This window comes from Rhagoletis pomonella, unplaced genomic scaffold (genome assembly GCF_013731165.1).
Source record: "Rhagoletis pomonella isolate Grant_MI unplaced genomic scaffold, Rhpom_1.0 Rhpom_scaffold_00553, whole genome shotgun sequence".
In the NCBI taxonomy this organism is placed as follows: domain Eukaryota; kingdom Metazoa; phylum Arthropoda; class Insecta; order Diptera; family Tephritidae; genus Rhagoletis; species Rhagoletis pomonella.
This window is the reverse complement of record NW_023459107.1, coordinates 15,381-35,350: the sequence shown is the minus strand read 5'-3', so window position 1 is coordinate 35,350 and position 19,970 is coordinate 15,381. Positions and strand designations below refer to the sequence as shown.

The window sequence follows — 19,970 nt, the reverse complement described above, 5'->3', positions numbered from 1 at the left end:
GAACTCTGAAAAGTGAGGGCCTTAAGGTAACAATTTTTTCAACCGACCAGGTTCTGAACTCCAATATCTGCGGATGTGGACTTCAGGACAGTTACCTCCACCAAACATTTCAATGTCCACTCCTTAGGAATGTTCGGGAGGGCTTCACACTATTCAGACAAGACACAAATTTCTTTGATATACTTCACAATTGGGATTATAGCAAAATCACTCAACTATCAAACTTTCTGAAAAAAGCGGAAGTAAAATTCTAAATTCAAAAATTAAATAATAAAAGAGAAATATATTTAAAAATAAAGTTTATCCGCGGTACAATACCGCCCACCTCGTTCCTGTCCTGGAAAAACAAAATCATCGCAATACTGTAAAAGTATTATTCAATCGCGTGCCATGAATTAAACCGATAACACACTAAGTCCATTAGTGTGACCATACGATCGGAAAACATCAATCTGCACATATCGAGGCGACTTCGATAGTTGCGTACCAGTTTTTACAGCTACGCGATCGTGTAGCTCAAAGAGACCAAATACAGAATCAGAGGAAATAACCTGGCGTTTGGGGAACTCAGCTTCCTGCCAATACTACTCAAATCCCCCCAAAAAAAAAACAATTGCAAAAAGAGAAACAAGCCAAGCCAAGTGGAAGCGATCAGCGATTGTGAAAGATATTCATGCTCACTAACAAGTGAGAGCAAGTTTGAGTGAACAATGGGGTGATTCATGAGCATGTGAGCATATTCATAAGGTGAGCTATTCACTGCCGAACTCTAAAGGAATTATAAAAGGATTAAAAGAAGACTGAAGATAATTGTCTACCTATAATTACCCTGCAAAAATCGTTGGACCATGTAGTCTATTTGTGATAAATTGGAGTACTTACAAAAGTGTTCCTCTGTCATGCTGTAGCGGACCAACTCGTGTCTTTGCGCCAGCTTATTGTTTGTTTTCCGATAACTGTTCGTGTTTTAACGAAATGTGATTGAAGTTGAGCATTTGAAAGCACATTTGCATGTCTGGCTGTAGCTGAACGTGTAGAGATGCTCGCTGTTAGTTCTTAGCTCCCAGCATGTTCGGGTTCGAATGCCGTCAGAGGCAACATGTAATTTTTAATTTTTGTCTTGGTTTTTATTAATTTCGAAAAAGCATTTGAGAAGTGAAGAACAAAAGCGTGTACAAACGAAAAAATATAACAACAATGCCATTGGAGTAGTTTTGTGCTACTCTGATGTAATGCAGGGATGGAGTATATGGTCCTGCCCTAGGACATCGCAATGTTAATTGGACCATATTTTTTATGTGAATTGTGGTTAATTTTGGAGTACTCCTTGGTCCTTAGGGAGTACTCTTTACATGCATGCATGGAGTAGTCGCGATTTTTGCAGGGTACATACCGAAGTGGTCAAAAGGCTTAGCTGAGGTGAAAATGCTTCAGTTTAAGATAGAATTTACCACCCCTATTCTGCAACACTTTCGTATTCGGATTTTGCTACGAATCGTAGAAGTGGTATGCTGCAATCCGAATCGTATCTTCGAACTTTCGAAATTCGTAACAATGCCATGTTTAAAAACGAACTAGTAAGAAATTGACAGCTATTTTGCGTAATTTTGTACGAAAACAATTCTGTGTCGGAAGCGAGATAAAACTTAAGCAAACAGATGTAAATCGATGTGTGTTTGCAGGAAATATTAGTGGTGCTCCTTTAAACAGATAAATTTGCCTTTCACATATACATATATTTTTATCCACTGCTTTATATAAACGAACAAAAAATAATATTTGTTGCCCATTATCGAGAAATTTAAGTACGGTTTAGTTATTTGTACAATGATTTTGGATTGTTATATCCAAGCGCATCACCCTAAACTTTAACCTAAAAACTTTAACGTTCGCGTGTAGGCAAAGGATTAAACTTTAATTTAAAACAAAGGTTCCAAATTTCCGAACTCCAGTTTTTTAATAAATTCGGTTTGAACCATGCACTTTTTTTTTGTCAATTTCGATATGGGGTATTCGCAAAGATACAGCGGATGGCGTAGCCAGTGTTATATGCACAAAAAATGTTGTATGCGTATCACAGTAGAAGAGGGGCTTCTACCCTCTTCTCCGGCAACACAGAAAAGAGAATCCTCATTAGGAAGGCTTATAATCTCTAAGCGGGCCAAGGCAGAAGCAAGCGCAACCAGGTGGTGTGGACCTAACAAAATGATTATTTTCAATGGCTTGGAAGAAGCTGTTATTGCATTAACTGAATTGAGAAACAGTCAGAGGAGTCATAGCTTGTGGCTCAACAATTCAACCAGAAGCTGGCATAAATGCGTCCATGGTTACTATACCCGACAGCTCCGCATCCATCCATGAATCCATTGCCATAGCGCGCTCTTACTCCGCTGCTATAATTGCAAACGCATCAGAATCCATAATTTTTCTCAAAATATGTAAAATCAACCAATTTTTCTATAAACAGGCACATGATGAGTGTTTTTTTAATTCCTTTCCACTTAGTTTTCCTTCATACAGCTGTCTTCGAAAAACAACTGATAGCTGGCAATGCTGCACAGTTTTCCGCAAGGTTTGCAGCATGTCGATTTTTTACGAGCTTTTATTTAACTTGGTCATCCCGCGGAAATTTCCAATTGATTTTAAACTAACTTCCCGACCTAGAGACTTGAAATTTTCAGCATAGTTCCAATCACGATAACAATGGAATATAAAATATAAACTAATTCCCTAGATGGTCCAGGGGTCTTGATACAAAGGCGGTCAAAACACAGTAAAATTTATGGCTAACGGAGCGTAGTTTGTCAAAGAACGAAAAACGCTATATAAATTTGTTAAATAATAAGTATAGTTTTGGCGCTAGTAAGAGAAATACCGGAAATTAGCTTTAAGATGACCAAACTGTTAAATTCTAGGCACTTCTGTTAAGAATTGCATTATTTGGTTTCCTCACACAGGGAGTTATGGAAATACAGAGATACGATAAAAGGCACGCAAAATGCACATGCGTGCATCTAAAAAGTGTACATACTTCTAATATCCCGCAGGCGAAAAAATTTCAGTTAGCACGATGTGCTGTTAAGGCGATGCGGATAATGCTACATAGTCGTGTGCCATGGGATGTTAAAGGTAAATGGAAAATAATTGTCTATAATTAACATACCGAAGTGGTCAAAAGGATTAGGTTAGGTGAAAATGCTACAGTTTAAGATATAATTTACATTTAAAGAACTTTTCTTTTTAAAGCAACAAGATAAAATCTTTATAGGAGCTGTTTGTTCATAGAGCGCTACTGCTATGCATATAACTACGGTGACCATCCGTCCTGTATTATTCGGGACAGTCCTCTTTTTTGACCCATTGTCCTGGTAATTTATTTATTTGATACGGGACGCCAAATGTCCTGTATTTCTTTTAATGTCTTGTATTTGTCCCGTATTCGGTGTTTCGACTAGAGTCCACCGATTAATCAGCCGATGCCGAGGTAGGGTTGCCAAATTTTTTATGCGCGAAATCAGTACGCTAGACTTTTTCGTTCCAAAAAAATCAGTACTTTTCAGTACATATTTATTCACAGCCAAATTATGAATGTAAGTAACAAAAAAATACTTTAAAACGCCAGAGCGTTTGTATTTAACAATATTTTGGTGTATAAATAAAATATAGTTCATAAAAAATAAAAGTGTTGTTCATTTTAACATAAGTGTACACATCATTATACACAGGAGCCAATAAATTATTTTATATTTGAGACATTTTTGAATAGCTATAATGAGGCAATTCCCATTTTCAGTGTTTAAATAGTCAAAGAATTCCATACATTTCATTAAAATTACTTTTAATTTGAAGTTCACTTTCAAAAATTTTAATTAGAAGCCGGTTTCTCTCTTTGCGCCAGGAAACAAACTTTATTCTTAAGATCCTCTCAGTTGCTTCGTTTGAGTGTGGTATTGAAAAAAAAGCAAAATTAAATATTTTTTCATACTGTGAAAAAGTACCAATTTTTAAGGACTTCATTTATATTTCCTCATGGCTTAAATAATTTTTCAACTATGCAAAAACTGTGAAAGACTAATAGTTCGCTAAAAATAGTATCTAACTCTATTTCTTGTATGCAAAACTCTTTTACAATGTCAGTAAATTGAGAAAAAGAAGTTGTAAGTTAGAGGCAAAAGCCATTCGAATATTCAAATGTATTGTCATTAAACTGGAAGTCATTCTCGAGATAACTAACAACACTTGAAAAAAATTTCAGCCTTCTTTTTAAATAATTTAAGCTTCATCATATTATCGCAACTGGCACGTAACGACCCGGCGATATGCCCATAAAACGATTGATCTTTTGTTGTATTAATTTCTTGGGCATATCAAACATTATCTAAAACATGTCAACTATAATTAAATTATTTTCTTCTTATTTTTTACAGTACAGTTTAAGGAAGTTCCAACGTTATGTAAAAACCTTAAGAAAATGCTAAAGTATTTCGTTCTAATTGAAAATTCAGTACAAATCAGTACAAATTTTGAAAAATCAGTACATTAGCGTACTGATTGAAGAAATGAATAAAATCAGTATAAGAGTTGAAAAATCAGTCCTGTACTGATAAAATCAGTACGTCTGGCAACCATATGCCGAGGCTAGTATCGGCCAAAATATCGGCATCGGCCGTTTTTGGCCGATTCTTGAATGACGTAATGTTATTTAGTTATTTGATGATGTTTTTCTTTTGTTAGTTGCGATCCCGTACGAGTCCGGACTAGTCAGAAATAGTCAGAATCAGTCAGATTTTACTGGAAATCGATCCCGTACTCTGTTCTCTGAATACTGAGAGGACAAAAAGTAAATACGGTTCTCTCTCTGTCAGAAGTTACCAGTTTTAGTCCGAGAATTTTTTGCTTGTAAATTCTGGTAAATGTGTCAAACGATCAGTTGTAGTGTGTCTGGCAACCAAATTGTAAACAAAAGAAAAGTGCACTCTGCTAATTCATGTTGAAAAGTATTTAATTACTTGTTTAAGTGGATTCTAATGAATTTGAAAGTGTTTTTGGTTATTTATATGTGTGAGCTGAGTGCGTTTACATACAAAATAAGCAAAAATTTACAACCAAAATTTGGAGGTTAGGTTGAAGTTGACAGAAGTTACCATTTTTTACTAGAAAGCGATCCCGTACTTTTCAATGTTACTCTCTCGCTCTGAGTGAATTTTTATTTTTTGACAGTTTTACTAGTCCGAGTCCGAGGAATACGGGATTGCACCTGTTATTATAAAAGTTTATAAAAGCATTTGAATGCCTGTGATTCGAATCGAGAAATAAATACAGGACTCGACATTTTAGTAAGTTTTGGCTACTTTCCCTTAGTTTATTTAATGTTTTTTATTTCTGTTATGAAAGAAAAGGTTTTTTCCTAGCAAAAACCATATAATACCAAATTTCCAATTTTGTGCAAAAAATAAAAATTAATTCTGCAATGTTTCATTAAAATTTCAAACTTTTTAATTAGAATCCTTAGAAAAAAATTTGGTTTGCAGTTTTGTAACTCACTAAAATTGAGTATAATAAAGTGAGTGGAAAGTGCTGCTCATTTGCTTCTCTTTCAATAAAATGGTCGAACATATTTACATTGTATAAAAAAAATGTCGTAACACTGTAAACAAAAAAATTGCGATGGTAAGCCAAAGCGACTTAAAATTGCACGTTGTTATACTAAAATTTAACGAATTTGTTTAACAAATTTTACGTGGTAAAAATTCGAGAAAATGATCCTACAAATTTGTGATGTTACCATAAGGATACTGTTCCAGAGCTAATACGTCTAGGATCATTGAAGAAGGCTTTAAGATCTGTAAGCTGTTATGGAAAAAATTAGAAAAATTATTTTTTGTCCCGTATTCGGCTCTCATAAATATGGTACATATAACAGAGAGTAGGTGACGTCGATAACGATGTTTAAATGGAGGTTAGTGTTAACCAGAGACGGCGAAAACAACCCTTAGGGCCGTTTTTTCAATGTCTGATTATCACCACCTCCCAGTTTAAAGTCATTATCGACATTTTACCACCGATTTGTGTTAACCGGATATTGAACGGCCCTTAGTCAATTGTTGTTGTTTGACAGCGTGAAACTCTCTGTAATGCGTTTGCGATTCGGTTTCAGCGTTCTACATAAAAATTCGTCAATCAAATAATTTGGTTTTAAAGACATAAATCTGAAAAGTGCTCTAGCAACGTTACAAATATTTTAATTTCCTATGCATTCGTTTTAAGAGCGCACATATGTAGGTACATGTATACGGATATACATATCGCCGATGTTTTTGCAAAACCGCCCATCGACCAATTGCAAAACCGCCTTTCTATCTTACGGCACTCAAATTTTACAGGAGAGCGAAAAAACAGTCTTTCTTTCAAGGCATTGCCCTGATAGGCGGTATTTTCTCTAGCTATTATTTTACAAATCCGTTGTTTTACTAACGATTTTTCATTCTTATGGAAAAAATACTGGTTGCCTGGAGTTCAGATTATGCAACTGGACGATATGCATGTATGTAGTTAACTTACATACATATGTTTCCAAAGAATGCTATATATTCTTGCAATACTAGATATAAATACTACTTTGTTCGAAAGTAGATATGCTTTTCTTATATAAGTGTGAATAAATTTCCAAATAATTTGCAAAAATCTCCACATATAGAACAAACGTACAAGAAATGTTTAGCAAAAAAACTACTTAAAAAAATATATATATCTATATATATTTCATGATCCAATGATCGGATCTAAGCCAGATTAGTATGTGACCACCACTGAGACACTACCTTTCCGATGCAAAAAGAGTTATCGAAATCGGTTGACGTGGTCCAAAGTTATGCGGTAACATACATAAATAAAAAATAATAAAATAAAAAATAAAAATATTCCGACGAACTGATAACCTGCTCCTTTTTTGGAAGTCGGTTAAAAACCAAAATGTATACTATGCACTTGTGTTAGCTTTAAATTTTAATGTTTTCGCAGTTTTCTATGTTTGGCTTCATTTTAAACAGGTATCACTCGATTTGTATATTTTGGCAGGTACACAGTGGTGTTGTTCGGAAATTCGTTTATTTAGCTGAACTTAAATTTCTCAACAACACCACTCTGTGTCTGCCAAAATGTACAAATCCGTACAAATGTACAAATCGTGTGATCTTCGCTTAACAGCCTCTTTACAGCGTTTTCAGTACTGCTAGTGATATCAGAGCGTAATTTTTCGTCGAAACTAAGTAGTATAGTTTTAGGCACTGGTATGATAGATTCTATTGTGAATTCTTTGGTAAGATAATATACCGGAAATTAGTTTGAATGAATCAGCTGTTAACCTTGTGATATTTCTATACGAATTTCTGTAGAGCACCTACCGGGTGTGTGGTTTGTACTTGAGCTGAATGCTTAAATTAAACAAGACACCGATTTGTTTCTTCTCTTAATTCGTGACCAGTGTTGCCACTTGAGTATATTTTTAAGTACCAAAACGCCTACCAAATCAGTTTCCAAACTACCAAAAATTGCTTCATCATTAAAACGAGATTTCTTGAATTGACGGATTTTTTAGCTACACAAATTAGCAGTAAAAATTAAAATACCAAACAATATTGTTTACAGCGTTGGTTAAGAGCCCTGTTCCACGGTATGTATTTCCATATGTAAATGTTACTTTTCTGATAAGTTCTTATACATACATATATGGTACATACGAGTCTTTACCCTGCAGTACGGGGGAGTGACTACAGGACTGCTGAATCGGTAGCTACCTGATAAACACCGTCAATTACCGACCGACTACTTGCAGTGTATTTCATCGATTACTTTTACAAGGCAATGTCCTAGGCGGTAGTCACCATCGGCTCTCTCTGCACTACCGAGAGTTACTAAAGTAGTCACTTGCGTGATTTATGGGCGCCCTCTGTCGTAGTTTTTCGCTATTCTGCTTACGACTGGTTCGACTCTGCACTACCACGGGTTAATAGAGTAGCTACTTACGTAGGAGTCGGTGCAGTAGCGTTTCAAAAGTAGCGATTGACTCCAGCAGTACTGCAGGGTATATACAAAAAAGGAAGCACTTACATATGCAAATACAAATCGTGTAAGAGCCCTGTAACTATTCATACCAAACTTTAAGGTCAAAATAAATAAAAGAATTAACGTATTGTATAAATAATACTTTTGTAAAAAATGTAAATATTTTCGAGATTAATTCAACTAATATCAAGCATTTTTCATGTATGAAAAAATTCAGACATTTTATTAATTTAAATAAAAAAAAATATTTCAATTTGCATACCCAGCCAGCAAAAAATCCGAAAAAGGAAAAAAAAGTGGATGAAGTGCCGATTTTTGTCCGTTTACTGATTCAATTTCCGGATATTTTGACGATCCGTTTCCCCACTAAGTGTGCGGCAGAAACGTACATATGTATAGACACGGAGTTAAGCTCTCGTTAAAGTTACTAAAAGCGAAATAGTGAAAGGAGTTACACAAACTCTAATGAAAATGACTAACAATTTGTACTGATTTACTTCGTTTTTAAAAAAGTGAATTTAGCGTAGCAATTTTCATTATAGTTTGAGTAACTCCTTTCACTATTTGGCTTTTAGTAACTTTAACGAAATCTTAACTTATTTTATTTTATCAGTTTTTACAAAATTTTCCGACTAAAAATTTTTTGGTTACACTATTTTATTCTGATTTTGATTGATTTGATTTTTTTTCGTTATTTTATTAAGATATACGAAAAGGAGATTCTGGTAAGCAGTATTCTCTCACCGCTCTCAATTTCCGTAACGCCGTAACTAGGGTTGCCAGATTTTTTATGCGCGAAATCAGTATATTAGACTTTTTCATGCTAAAAAAATCAGTACTTTTCAGTACATTTTTATTCAAAGCAAAATTATGAATGTAACAGAAAATAATTTAAAACGCCTGAGTTCTTGTTTTTAACAATATTTTTGTATATAAATAAAATATAGTTCATAAAAAATAAAAGTGTTATTCATTTTAACATGAGTGTACACATCATTATTCACAGGAGCCAATAAATTATTTTATATTTGTGACTTTTTGAATAGCAATAACACTGTACGGCAAAATCAACTTTTTTTCTGGGTATTGGACCAAACTAATTTTTTTTAAGAGATTGAGTCATAGGTGAAAAAGTAATTTCTCCGTTTTTCGAAGTTAGCCTCCGAAATCGCGATATGGACCTTCGAAGTTCGAAATTGGACCTTTGTTAAAAAATTATTTTTAATTACTGTATGTAAACTACTAAAAAAAGGTAAAAACATAGCCGCCCTTTTCTCTTATTTAAACGATATATAACTTTTCTATGTTACAGGTGCTATAAAGGGGTCAAAGGTCGGGTCTTCGAAAAATTAAAAACCTTATATTTCAAACAAGTTTGAACTGATTTTTAAAAAATTAATATCGTCGTAAACGTGATTAAACCCGCTTTCTTCTGAAAAACATTTAAAAGGAAAAAATACCTTTTTTATAAAAAAAATATTTTAAACAAAAACGCCATACGGGTTCACTAGTAGTTCATAAAATATAAAAATGTTATTCATTTTAACATGAGTGTACACATCATCATACACAGGACCCAATAAATTATTTTATATTTATGACATTTTTGAATAGCAATAATGAGATCATTCCCATTTTCGGTGTTTAAATAGTCAACGAATTCTATACACTTCATTTTAAAATTACTTTTAATTTGAAGTTCACTTTCAAAAATTTTAATTAGAAGCCGGTTTCTCTCTTTGCGCCAGGAAACAAACTTTATTCTTAAGATCCTCTCATACTGTAAAAAAGTACCACTTTTTAAGGAGTTCATCTATATTTCCTCATAGCTTAAATAATTTTCAACTACGCAAAAACTGTGAAAGACTAAGAATTCGCTAAAGAGAGTATCTAACTCTATGCCTTGTATGCAAAACTCTTTTACAGAGTCAGTAAATTGAGAAAAAGGTGTTGTAAGTTATAGGCAAAAGCCATTCGAATATTGAAATGTATTGTTATTAAACTGAAATTTAAGCTCCATCATATTATCGCAACTGGTACGTAACGACCCGGCGATGTGCCCATAAAACGATTGATCTTTTTGTTGTAATAATTTCTTAGGCATATCAAATTATATCTAAAGCATGTCAACTATAATTAAATTATATTCTTCTTATTTTTTACAGTACAGTTTAAGGAAGTTCCAACGTTATGTAAAAATCTTAAGAAAATACTGAAGTATTTTGTTTGAATAGAAAATTCAGTACAAATCAGTACAAATTTTGAAAAATCAGGACATTAGCGTACTGATTGAAGAAATTAATAAAATCAGTACAAGAGTTGAAAAATCAGTACAGTACTGATAAAATCAGTACGTCTGGCAACCGTAGCCGTAACTCAAGAACCTAAAATCTACAGGTTCTTAAGTTTCTTACAGTAAGTTCAGGTTTATCTAAAAGCCTGATTATGGCAACTTAACTTAACTTAACGGAACGTAGAACTTAGAAAATCAAAATGAAACAGGTTTCGACGTGGCATTAAGTTATGTTAAGTTTAGGCTGTTCAATTATAAGCAACACCCATTTAACAGAATTTTTAAGAGAGATCCGTAAGTTACGTTAAGTTGCCATAATCAGACCATAACCCCCGACACAGTTTCTCATATTACAGATTGGCCAAAATATTAAGTTAAATTAAGTTACGGAAATTAAGTCTAGACCAACTGAGCTTTTTTAACCCACCATATCTTAATCTGACGCGATCGAGTAAATCCGACTAGCAATTTGTTTTTACTATTCTGATCAGCTGCCCTATGCGCGAGGCTTTACACATATGGCTTAAGTTTGGTAGAGATACTCTACAGGCTGCAGGCTATCCCCCATATGTTAATCTGACGGGCTCGAGTAAATCACCAAATCTCCTCTTGGGTATAGGAACAATCAGTGGTATACGAGATAAGGCTTATACAGCATAGATTTTGACAATTTTTTCAGTAGACTTTGTATTATTATTTATACAATAGCTTACGAAATTTATCGGTTTTAGCTGTCCAAATAAATTAGTTTTACATTAAAACACCATATCTGAACAATCATTTATATGAAGGCAATATATAAGTTACAGTGACCCGATCTTTGTTAATTTTACTGTAAACTATCTGTTGATAATGAGTGAAAATAGTGCGAAATAGCATGTTTCTAGCTGCATATATTTAGAAGTTATAACAAAGAATCTCATATCTGAACAATCAGTTGTATGGGAGCTCTATGTAAAAGTGACCCGATCTTTGTTATTTTCACTGTAAGAATTCCGTTGATAACCGTTGGAAGTATAGCAAAATTTCATGTTCCTAGCTGCATAAATCGAGGGAGTCATAACGAAAATTCTCATAACTGAATAATCAGTTGAATGGGAGATATATGTTATAGTGACCCGATCTTTGTTATTCTCACTGTAAATATTCTGTTAATAATGAGTGAAAACGGTGAGAATTTTCATGTTCCTAGCTGCATAAATGGAGAAGTTATGGCAAAAAATCTCATATCTGAAAAATCAGTTGTATGGAGGCTATAGGTTATAGCGACCCGATCTTCGCCATTTTCTCTGAAAGTATTCTTTTGATGATGATTGACAACAGTTCAAAATTGCATATTAGTAGAAGTAATGCAAAATTTCATATTCTTAGCTGCATAAATGGAGAAGTTATAACGAAAAATCTCATATCTGAACAATCAGTTGTATGGGAGCTATATGTTATAGTGGTCCGATTTTTCCGGTTCCGACAAGTGATTAATACATTATAAAAGTACACCCACCTACCAAATTTCATCCGGATATCTCGAAAACTGAGAGACTAGATTGCATACAAACAGACGGACAGACGGACAGACAGACGGACATGGCTAAATCGACTCAGCTCGACGTTCTGATCATTTAAGTATACATTTTAATGGGTCTTATTGCCGTTTGTGTTATTTTTATTTTTTATCATGAAGAAATTAGCGGTCTTTTTTAATTACTTGTTAAATTTGAAATGCTTGAAACGTGTAGAAGCTGCGTTATGCAAGACTTAAATTTGACTTGACTAGCCTACATAGAAACTTAAAGTGTGTTTGCATTGTTCAACTTTGCGTTCAACATTTGCGTTCAACTCAGCGCAGGGTTGCACGAAAAAAAGTTGAATGGCTAAAAATATCAAAATATGAAATAATATCAAAATATTCGCCATAAAAAGGTGTTTGCATTGTTCAACTTTGCATCCAACTTTTGGTTGAATGGCCTTTCAACTAATTGCTTTCAACAAAGTTGGACGCCAGCCAACATTTAGCCATTCAACTTTTTTTTCGTGCAACCCTCCGTTGAGTTGAACCCAAAGTTGAACAATGCAAACACTGCTTTAGAAACGATTACTCAGCGTGTCACCTATTACCTTTTCTCTTTGTTTTGATTCTCAGCACATGTTTTTGTACTCGTAAAATTGTAAACGTTTAATTTGTTTTTACACCAAAATGGATCAGAAATTATCATTAAAATAAACGTACTTACGCGTATCAAGTTGTGATTGTTTTTATTTTATTTTCTGTCTTTATTTGAACCTTGGTTTTCTTAATTTTCAGATGAATAACATTTATTTGAGTGGCATATTTGTAGGAATTTTATTAAAAAATGAAATGGCAGCATGATCCTCTCACGGGTCTCTTTGCATTTAGAAATTTAACTTATACATCAAAAATCTATAGTTCTCCAGGTTTCTAAGTGAAGTTGTTTTTTGGGTAACTACATACACGCACTGCTCATTAGCCAGATGTACAATTTTCAAGCCAAGTCAAGTCTAAGTCTTGCATAACTGACCTTTAATATGTTCTTATTAAAAGCTTATTCGAAAATATCGCTTTAAAGATGGCGATTTCAAGTAAGTAAAAAGTTGTTTTGGGTAAAATATGGTAGCAAGTGCTTCAATTTCATTGTTGTAAACTATATAAAGCTGGTTGCTTTTGGATATAACTCATAGAATGCTTGAAGCCTCAAAAAAAATTTGAATCAATGTGTTGCATAACTTTTGAGTTATAGATGTTTTATTTAAAAAAAAAAATATTGAAAACAAGTGAATTTTTTAGGTAGTTTTTAAGAGGTGAAAAATTAATTATGTCATAACTTTTGAAGCACATCATAAAATGGTTTGAAATTTTATGTGCAATTAATACTTATACGTACACTTCATATGAAGTAGGTAACAAAAGTGTGCTTTAAAAAATAACTAAATGGCAAGTAACTCAAAATGCGTAACTCTACTTTTTACAATTTTCAAAATTTTCGGTTTATCGCGAATAATTTTTGAAGCATTTCATTTTAAAACTTCTTCAAGTATGCATTGCATTCTACAAACAATTACGAATGGTTTGATACCTTAGCAAGAGGTGTGCTTTCGGAATAAACCAACTTTTAAAGATGAAATATTCTGCGATCTTGAGCGTAATTTTTATTACAAAAACATTTTAATTGCTGGCACATATGGAAAATACGTCAAAACGTTCTAAATCTTTTCATAACTACTGGAACTTAGAGCATTACATATGCCTGTAAAATGCTTAAAAAAATGTTTCACTAGAAGTGTAAAAACCCTGATTTACTACCTTTAATGATGCTCCTTCTTGTAGTCAGAATATTTCGAGCGTTATATCAAATCAACTTTTTTCGACAAAGGTTCTGATAGTTGCTCTTACTTAATTTGAGCCTTCTAAATTCAATGACGTCCCCAGTTTTTCCCGATTGGCTTCACTTTTCGAGATAGCGGTATTTGAATCTTTACTTAAATTTTAATTATTTTATAAAAAACTTCTTCAGTTTTGAAGATATTTTACTAAAATTTTGCACAAGACTGTATTTTAATATTACATTCGCTATCTCTTAAAATCATCGAATTCGGTTCACTATAACATCTAGCTCCCATACAACTGATTGTTCAGAGACGTTGTTTTGCGTTATAACTCCTCCAGTTAAGCAGGTACGAATTTAGTATAGGTTCACTTCAACACAGAGGTCGAAAATAACCCTCAACACTTTGAAAGTGTCCCAAAATAACCGTCACTATTTATGGGAAAAAATACCCCACAAAACAGAACAGGTGGTTTATTTTTTGTAGATGTGTGCTCCTCTCAGTGGGAAAGGGTTATTTTGCATATAATTTCCGTTGCTGTTGGAGACGGACACTTATCGCTGGAAGAAGAAAAATAAGTGTTAGAAGTGCGTAGAAACATATCAAATTTGCTGTTGATAGAGAGAGAGAGAGATATAAGCAACGTCAACGTCACGGTCGTGTTATTGATTTAAAATCCGCTATCAATTAAGAAATTTATTTGATTTAGTTTGTTGACCAAATAAAAAATAAAATTTATTTGTGATTTGATTTTTCAGCCAAATAAGAAATACAAATTTTTGATTTGATTTGTAGAGCGAATCAATTTGATTTGTCATTTTTCAATTAATTAATACATTTGTTATGCGACGCAAATAAGATATTTAAGTATCTTGCAGCTTCCAGTTCCACGAAAATCTTCGGGATTTTCGGAATCTTCGGGACTACTTCAAGATGTTTAGTCTTTTTCGGGATTTTTGGACTATTTTGGGATTTTCGAGACTTCTTCAGGATTTTCGGAATCTTCGGGACTACTTCGGGATTTTTGAACTATTTCAGAATTCTCGCGACTAATTCGGGATTTTCGCGACTACTTTGAGATTTTCGGGATCCTCGGCACTAATTCGGAACTTTCGATACTTCTTCAGGATTTTTGGAAACTTCGGGACTACTTCGTGATTTTTGGGCTGATTCGGGATTTTCGGGACTACTTTGAGATTTTCGGTACCCTCGGCATTACTTGGAATTTTCGAGACTTCTTCAGGATTTTCGGAATCTTCGGGACTACTTCGGGATTTATGGCTATTTCGGGATTCTCGGGACTAATTCAGGATTTTCGAGACTACTTTGAGATTTTCGGGATCCTCGGCACTAATTCGGAATTTTCGAGACTTCTTCAGGATTTTCAGAATCTTCATGACTACTTCGGGATTTTTGGGCTATTCCGAACTCTCGGGACTAATTCGGGATTTTCGAGACTACTTTGAGATTTTCGGGATCCGCGGCACTAATTCGGAATTTTCGAGGCTTCTTCAGGATTTTCGGAATCTTTGGGACTACTTCTGGATATTTGGGCTATTTCGGGAATGATTCGGGATTTTCGTGACGACTTTGAGATATTCGGGATCCTCTGCTCTAATTCGGAATTTTCGAGACATGTTCAGGATTTTCGAAATCTTCGGGACTACTTGGGATTTTTGGGCTATTTCGGGATTCTCGGGGCTAATTCGGGATTTTCGAGACTACTTTGAGATTCTCAGGATCCTCGGCACTAATTCGGAATTTTCGAGACTTCTTCAGGATTTTCGGAATCTTCGGGACTAATTCGGGATAACAAAATCGATTAAAATATCGATAACAAAATCGATCAAAATATCGATAATAAAATCTATACCCAAATCGATACTCAGATCGATAACAAAATCGATAAAAATATCGATAAAAAAATCGATAACAAACTCGATAATAATATTGATAACCAAATCAATAACAAACTCGATAAAAATATCGATAACAAAATCTATAAAAATATATAATAATCGATATTCCCGAGAATACCGAAAATCCCAAAATAGTTCCCAGGTTGAGTCTGTGACTATCTACATCATTTTTTTTATAATTACCTTTATTTTAATCTTTCTTCCTTTACCTTCATCTTTACTCATCCTCATCTTTTTCTTAATATTTACCTTTATCATTTTTATGTTTATCATTTTCTACATCTACATATTCCCCTTCACCTTTGCCCTTATATTAGTAAAATGTTTAAATTTACCTTGATCTTAATTTTTATACCCGAGCGCACTTGTGCACAAGGGTATATTAATTTTGTTCACATAACGGTTGTTTGTAACAGCCAAAACGAATCGAGATAGATATAGACAAATGTATACATAAATGATCAGGATGAAAAAAGAAATCGATTAAGCCATGTCTGTCTGTCCGTCTGTCTGTCCGTCTGTCCGTCCGTCCGTGTACACGATAACTCGAGCAAAAATTGAGATATCTCAACGAAATTTGGTACGTAGGTTTCCCTTAATCCAAGGTAGGTTGGTATTGAAAATGGGCAAAATCGGACTTTAACCAAGCCCACTTCCCATATAACGGTAATTTCCAGAAATACGAAAACTGCGATATTTTAGTGACTAATGAAGATAATTCACTCACAATTGATATTTATAATAAGTTTTAGACGAAAAATAAGAATATTAAAAATTTTTGGAAAATGGGCGTAGCCACGCCCACTTATGGTTACATGTGTATATCTTGGTAACCGCTGCACCAATTTCTTCCAAACTTGGCACAGTTGTTGGCCTTCGCACAACATACCAAATGGCCGAAAATTTTTAAAATCGCTCAATAACCACGCCTACTTCCCATATAACGGTAATTTTCAGAAATACGAAAACTGCGATATTTTAGTAACTACTGGAGATTATTCACTCAAAATTGATATTTACAATAATTTTTAGTCGAAAAATAAGAATATTATAAGGTTTTGGAAAATGGGCGTAGCCACGCCCACTTATGGTTACATGTGTATATCTTGGTAACCGCTTCACCAATTTCTTCCAAACTTGGCACAGTTGTTGGCCTTGGTACAGCATAAAAAATCGCCGAAACTTTTTAAAATCGGACAATAACCACGCCCACATCCCATATAACGGTAATTTAGAGAAATACAAAATCTTCGATAAATCAGTAAATATTGAAGCTAATTTATTCAAAATTGATGCTTGCAACAATTTCTTTACCAAGAAATACGTTTATGGTAAAATTTTGGAAAATGGGCGTGGCACCGCCCACTTATGATCACATATTAGTATATCGGTAACCGTTCTTCCAATTCGTACCAAACTCGGTGTGGGTATTGTGCTTGTCACATATAAGCAAAACGTTGAAAATTATTGAAATCGGACTAAAATAACGGCCGCTTCTCATATAACGGTAGATTTCAGAAATGCTTGAAACTTCAATATTTCGAAATTTAAGGACGCTAATTTACTCATAATTGATACTTACCATCTAGCGGAAGGTTTCGAAAAGGTGAAAATCATATACAGTATATTTTGCTTTGCTGCCTCTATGCTTAAGTGCACATTTAAGATACCTACCCCAAAATGCGCATCAAAAGCATTATTTTTAACATTTATAAGGAAACTGCTCCGATAGATGCATTCAACATACCTGCACATTGGCGATACCTGCCTTAAAAATTGTGCGACTAGTATCAATTATCAATGAAAGTATTACGTTTACCTGCACTGGCCCTACATTACCTAATTTTACAACCTTTTATTTATTTTGCTCATCTCGCAGAACAACGAAAATGGCTATCAACTTATGTAGTTATATAGATAATTAGATAACATTCGGTAAAAATTTCGCTTGCAGTAATTTCTACATGGTAAGTGCTCCGCCAATATTTGGTTTCATAGGGATTCGGATACCTTCCTCATTGAAGTAGTAAAGAAAATTCGCTTAAGTGCCTTTTTCGGTTACGTGCACAAGTTTTTCGTGCAAAGAAGGATGTGCAGCTAAGCAAAATATACTGTATTTAATATTTGCGGTGGGTATTTAATGTTCGGCTCCGCCCAAACTTAGACTTTCTTACTTGTTATTTTTACCTTTGCCTTTATCCTTCTCTTTATTAATATAATAAAATATCTTATTTTCGGTGTATCATATTATGAATGTGCACGCTCTCTCCTTTGTCATAAATGTTCGCACATGTACATATGTGTACGTATATGTCATGTAAAGAAATGCCTAACGCTTTGCTTCAACTTATGTACGTCACTTATATTTTCAGTCTTTCAATAACCCACAAATTAAGACACTTAAAAATAAAAGTCCCTGCCAAAGTGTCTTTGCCTAAGAGAAATTTAAGCAGTTGCTAAATAACCCACAACGGAAAACACAAAAAGATCGCACAGAGTGATTTGCCACGGTGAGAAACACTCTTTGCTTGAGAGATGAGTGTTTGTGTCAGTGGTAAGTACCATACGAGACACTTGGTGACGGTTATTTTCGATCTCTGCTTCAACGTATAGCACACTTACAATTTATTATTCAGATATGAAGTTAAAGTCATAGCGCAAAAACACATATCTGAGTAATCAGTTGTATTAGAGCTATATGTTAAAGTAATCCTATTTCGATAACTTTAAGGAATAATTAGGTAATATTAAAACGCCGTTATGTGCAAAATTTTAGTAAAATAACTTAAAAACTGAGGGAGTTATTTATATAATAGGTAAAATTTAATTAAATCTTCAAGTACCGTTATCTCCAAAGCCGGAGCCAATCTGGTAAAACGGGGGATTCCATTGAATTCAGAAGAAGTGAGTCCAACTTTCAAAATCTTTGCTCAAAATTTACAACTTCCACAGCGTAATTTGAACCCAGCTAATTTTTTTGTTTTCTATCTCAGCGATCTAAATGTTTATTTTTTCTGCGTCTAACTTTTGAAGCACTTGATGAAAATGAATTACACTTATATTTATCGATTTATTAAGAGATGACGAATAGAATCATATATAAAACATAGGTGTGCCCACAAATTAAAAAAAAAATTAAATTTTTGGTTTTGAAAGTGTACCTGTTTTGTAGATTTTCCCATATATGTATGTATGTATTAACGTCCAACGTAAGTGTATTTGCCGCGTTTCGTTCAATAAGTACTCCTTGCATTGTACTCTACTCCCAAAACATTGTTACTATTTTTTCCGCATACATACACTACTTGGCGTTGAGAGAGTAAATACTTGACGTACTTGCTATTACTCCACCAAAGTAGGTACTCTACTTTCTCTCATCGCGTACGAGAGATATTTGCTACTGCCAAAAGGGAGTAGCAAATCTACTCTATGTATACCTGTAGTACTACTGTAAGTACTTGCGTATTCAATTTCAATTCTGGTTGTTAGCCTACTAGTTGATATCGTTTCCGGCGCTGGTCAGTGAAATTGAAAGAGTAAAAATAGAATATGGAAATTGACGATGTAAGGAAATGTTTACGGCCTTATTTATAAAAAATAAGGTAGATTTAGATAGTGGTTTAATGTGACATTTTCATAAAACTTTTGTATTCAAGCAGCTTTTTAAATCTATGTATGTACTTATATTTTTATGAAAGTATTATTTCTCGTTTCTAATTTTCTATAAAACTATTTGCAGTCATTAACTAACAAATAAGTTGCAAAAAACAACAACTTATGCAATGCTACGAAATAAAATTATTAGTGGCAAATCAAAATTTTGAAAAGTGCCGATTTTCACATTCGATAGTTGGACATGGTAGCGACGAGATGTACGAGCATTTTGTTCTTAAGAGCTGCATACTGATTTAAGAAATTTTTTATAGAAGCAAACTTATTTTCTATTTATTGTGCGTAATTTTATATGAATTTTTAGTTTTTCTTGAGAGCCTTTATAAATAAAAAATAATTCGAAATATGTACATATGTACATACATACGCAGCCATATAACTTGATTTCAAGAGAAACGAATTTTCATTGGGCACGTTCAGAAGGCGCAACAGCTCAGTAACTGGTGCTGATCAACTTAGTAGTTGCGTGTTAGAACACTGTGCGACAGCTCAAATCGCATGGTGAAATGAACTGTAGGTGGCGCGTTCCCGAACCGCTACTTTGGTTTTGCCGACTTTGACATTTATGGCAATACGTAAACATACTTTTTGTTTAGAAACAAGTGCAAACGTATTGCAAACGTATTGTGTACTTTCAAGTGAAAAATCGAAGTAATTCGTGCGTTCTGAAGTAAAAAACG

General features: G+C 33.9%; 1 long non-coding RNA gene across 1 annotated transcript; it reads right to left on the bottom strand.

Moving 5' to 3' along the window:
- Positions 1-59: 59 nt before the first annotated feature.
- Positions 60-360, bottom strand: LOC118751132. Its single transcript, XR_004994481.1, has 3 exons — positions 326-360; positions 217-227; positions 60-149 (listed from the first exon to the last, which is right to left on the bottom strand). It is a non-coding gene; the product is annotated as an uncharacterized LOC118751132 (long non-coding RNA).
- Positions 361-19,970: the final 19,610 nt, after the last annotated feature.